The 4,100-nt window shown below is 43.0% G+C and overlaps 1 long non-coding RNA gene across 19 annotated transcripts; it reads right to left on the bottom strand.

The window, feature by feature from the left end:
• Nucleotides 1-952: 952 nt before the first annotated feature.
• Nucleotides 953-2,887, bottom strand: LOC126989256 (uncharacterized). 19 transcript variants are annotated; one of them, XR_007743092.1, is made up of 3 exons: nt 1,448-2,814; nt 1,262-1,394; nt 953-1,208 (listed from the first exon to the last, which is right to left on the bottom strand). It is a non-coding gene; the product is annotated as an uncharacterized LOC126989256 (long non-coding RNA). The 19 variants fall into 19 exon arrangements; XR_007743091.1 differs by having other exon boundaries at nt 1,262-1,421; nt 1,474-2,814; XR_007743090.1 differs by having other exon boundaries at nt 1,289-1,394; nt 1,448-2,813.
• Nucleotides 2,888-4,100: the final 1,213 nt, after the last annotated feature.

The following is a 4,100-nucleotide window of genomic DNA, read 5'->3' as shown; positions in this document are numbered from 1 at the left end:
GGCCTCTTGCAGATTCCAACGTTCTTATGTTCTTATGTTATCTGACTGGCGAGATGTCAAAACCGGTGTTCCACAGGGGTCGATGTTGGGACCTGTTCTGTTTTTAGTGTACGTAAATGACATTGACGAGGGGCTATCGTGTAAAATATCGAAATTTGCCGACGATACAAACATAGCCAGCAGAGTCACTACGACAACGGATAAAGAACACTTCCAAGATGATTTCGATCGTTTGAGCAGTCCCAGTAGCTAAATTATATTGTTCGTTATAGGGTTGTTTATTTATTTATTTATTATGTTGTTTTAATTTGTTTTATTTTGTTTTGTTTTTGTTTTGTCTTGTTTTGCTTTGTTTACTTTGTTCTTTTCTTTTCCTTTTCTTTTCTTTTCTCTTGATGTTTTCTTTTCTTTTCTCTTGATGTTTTCTTTTCTTTTCTTTCTGTTGGTGTTGCTGGCTGTGGATGAGCCTCCTCCTCCCCAGAAGACTCACCCGTCACCCGCCCTGCGGCCCCAGGGGCCGAAAGCTCGATGACTTTTTAGTTATTTTCTTGATATTGTAATTTCATTTTCTTTTCTCGATGATTTAGTTTCCTTTCTCTATCCTCTATCTTGACTGTGTGGGTTAGCCTCCTTCTCCCCAGAGGAGATTCACCCGCCACCCACCCTGCGGCCCCAGGGGCCGAAAGGTGGATGACTTTCTTGTTTGCCTTTTCTTGATGTTTCTATCATCCTTTCACGAGCCGCTTTCCTCCCAGAAGAGACTCGCCCATAATTTTGTGATGTTGGTTTGGGCCGAAAGGTGGATGATTCTTTTCATTTCCATTTTCATTTTTCTAGTGTTACTTCTCTGCATTTTCCTTCCGGTGTTACTTCACATTTCTTCTTCTTGTGTTATTTCTCTTCAAATTCCTTCTTCTTGTGTTACTCTTTTCAAATTCCTTCTTCTGTCTAACTCTTTTCAATACCTTCTTCTGTGTAACTCTTTTCAATACCTTCTTCTGTGTAACTCTTTTCAATACCTTCTTCTGTGTAACTCTTTTCAATACCTTCTTCTGTGTAACTCTTTTCAATACCTTCTTCTGTGTAACTCTTTTCAATACCTTCTTCTGTGTAACTCTTTTCAATACCTTCTTCTGTGTAACTCTTTTCAATACCTTCTTCTGTGTAACTCTTTTCAATACCTTCTTCTGTGTAACTCTTTTCAATACCTTCTTCTGTGTTACTCTTTCAATACCTTCTTCTGTGTAACTCTTTTCAATACCTTCTTCTGTGTTACTCTTTTCAATACCTTCTTCTGTGTAACTCTTTTCAATACCTTCTTCTGTGTTACTCTTTTCAATACCTTCTTCTGTGTTACTCTTTCAATACCTTCTTCTGTGTTACTCTTTCAATACCTTCTTCTGTGTTACTCTTTTCAATACCTTCTTCTGTGTTACTCTTTCAATACCTTCTTCTGTGTTACTCTTTCAATACCTTCTTCTGTGTTACTCTTTTCAATACCTTCTTCTTGTGTAACTCTTTTCAAATTCCCTCTTCTTGTGTTACTCTTTTCAAATTCCTTTTTCTTGTGTTACTCTTCATATGCCTTCTTCTAGTGTTACTTCTCCTCATTTTCCTTCTTCTGGTGTTCCCTTCTTTCCCTTCCTTCTCTCGGTGTTTCCATGTCGTCTTTTCCTGGTTTTGTATGTTGGAACGCGTTAGTCTCCTTCTCCCCAGAGAAGACCCGCCATACCAACATACAAGACGCTTTAAACAAAGCAAAACAAGACAATTTTTTTTGGATTTTTTGTTTTTGTATTTTTTTTGGATTTTTCGTTTTTTATCGTAGTTGGCATGACACTTGCCTTGCTTAGGGGAATTGTACCTCCCCATGCGTCGAACCATCCATTGGAACGTGTCATTAACGCGTCGTCTGGCTAATAAGAGGTCAGTAACTGCATGTCTTGCTGCCACTTCACGCCCCCCCAGCCCCCGGACCCTCGGGATCTCCGACACCTCCGTGGACGCTCCGGGGGAGCCGAGGCGCCCTGCCGGAGCCCTGAGCCCTGCGACGCTCGCCAGGAAGGCCTTGGGCCCCCTGACGCTCCCCAGCCCCGCGAGGCGAGGAGGGTGGATAGCAAGACGAGCCTCTTAAAATTCCAGACGGGATTAATTTAAATCAATCGAAAATACAGTGAAGCGCCGGAGACCGTTTTTGTTGGATCAAGGATGGCAGGACGAAGGCCAAAGGAAGGTGACAGAGGAAGGGAGGAATAAAGGGGGGAAGGTGACAGGAGGAAGGGAGGATGGAGAAAGATGACAGGACGAAGGAAGGAACGAGGGAAGGAAGGAAGGAAAGCAACAACGAGGGAAGGAAGGAAGGAAGGAAGGAACGAGGGAAGGAAGGAAAGTGATGTGACGAAAGTGGGAAGTTGACAGGGCGAAGGAAGGAGACTGAACCGCCAAGATTCTGCCCGGGATTGGCGCGAATGGCGAGGCCCCGAACTGACTGACTTGGCGACTATATTATAGTGTTGCTGCCTCGGCCTGTTCCGTTACTTTACTTCCCTGATTTGCTCACCACGGCCTTCGCCTTTGCTGTCCTTCATCTTCCACCTTTGATTAGATAGTTAGTGTAGCTTATCACAAACAGCCTCGTAATGACCAGCAGGCCTGCTGTTGTTTGTTCTCTCTTTGTGTTTCTTTGTTCCTGCTCCTCCTCCTTTAAAAAGAAAAAAAAACAGACCTCGTGGTTGCCTTATATGAGGACTGTGAGAGAATAAAGTTACCTCCTCCTCCACCTTCACCTCCTCCTCCTTCTCCTTCTCCACCTCCACTTCCACCTCCACCTTCACCTCCTCCTCCTTCTCTTTCTCCACCTCCACTTCCACCTCCTCCTCTCTCTCGTTTCTCCACAAACCTCATAGTTTCAAAAATATTAACAGAAACACATCAAAACACTATACATATTACTTAATCTTGAGAGAGAGAGAGAGAGAGAGAGAGAGAGAGAGAGAGAGAGAGTAAAGTAGGAATCGATTAATGAGTTGGGTTTGTAAACGCATTAGAACGGGACTAATTGTCAATAATATCGCGATCTAAGGATTATGGGGATTAAGGGAGTGACGATTATGGGATTAAGGGAGTGAGTGGCTGGGAGGGAGGGAGGGTTGGGAGGTGAGAGAGAGGATTGAGGGAGACCGGGAACGGGACAGAGAGAGAGGGAGAGCAGTGGAGAACGAGGTGAAGGAAATAACACGGATACACAAGGATATGAGGGGACTATTAACCCTGTAGCCGCAGGGACTAGGCCGTAATGTTTTGAAGACTAATGGAGGTGTGTCTGTCTGTGTCTCTCTCTCTCTCTCTCTCTCTCTCTCTCTCTCTCTCTCTCTCTCTCTCTCTCTCTCTCTCTCTCTCTCTCTCTCTCTCTCTCTCTCTCTCTCTCTCTCTCTCTCTCTCTCTCTCTCTCTCTCTCTCTCTCTCTCTCTCTCTCTCGCTCGCTCGCTTATATTGTCCTCATTTTTTCCCTTTTATTTTCCCTGTTTTAATTTTTTTCCTCTTTTCTTCTTTTTGTCTCCATTTCCTTTTTTTTTTTTTTTCTTATTCTCCTTCTACTCCTCTTCTTCCTCCTCCTCTTTCTTCTGGCATATTTCCTCCTTAATTAATCTTCTCAATCGTTACGTTATGTCTGTCTGCCTGTTTGTCTGTCTGTCTGTCTGTGTGTGTCTGCCTGTCAGTCTTTGTCTCTTTTAAGGTTACTAATATCCTTTCTTTCTATTTTTCCAGGTAAGTGTTGATGACTGATGACCAGAAGGGGCAACACGAGTAAAAAAGTAAGTAAAGTAACGAATTATAAGTAACAAAAAGGAGCAAGAAAAAGTAAGCAAAAATATGTACTAGTTTAAGAGAGTGAGTAAATTAGGGAAATGTTTGCAAGGAAGGAAGGAAGGAACGAAGGAAGGAAGGAAGGAAGGAAGGAAAAAAGGAAATACGGAAGGAAGGAAGGAAGGAAGGAAGGAAAGAAGGAATTAAGGAAGGAAGAAAGAAAGGAAAGAAGGAAAGAAGAAGGAGTAAGCGTATTTTTCCTCCTTATCCTATTTTCCTTCATCCTCTCCGAC

Source organism: Eriocheir sinensis, unplaced genomic scaffold, assembly GCF_024679095.1.
Source record: "Eriocheir sinensis breed Jianghai 21 unplaced genomic scaffold, ASM2467909v1 Scaffold1111, whole genome shotgun sequence".
NCBI lineage: Eukaryota > Metazoa > Arthropoda > Malacostraca > Decapoda > Varunidae > Eriocheir > Eriocheir sinensis.
Note: the sequence above shows the minus strand (reverse complement) of the source record. Positions and strands in the feature narration are given on the sequence as shown.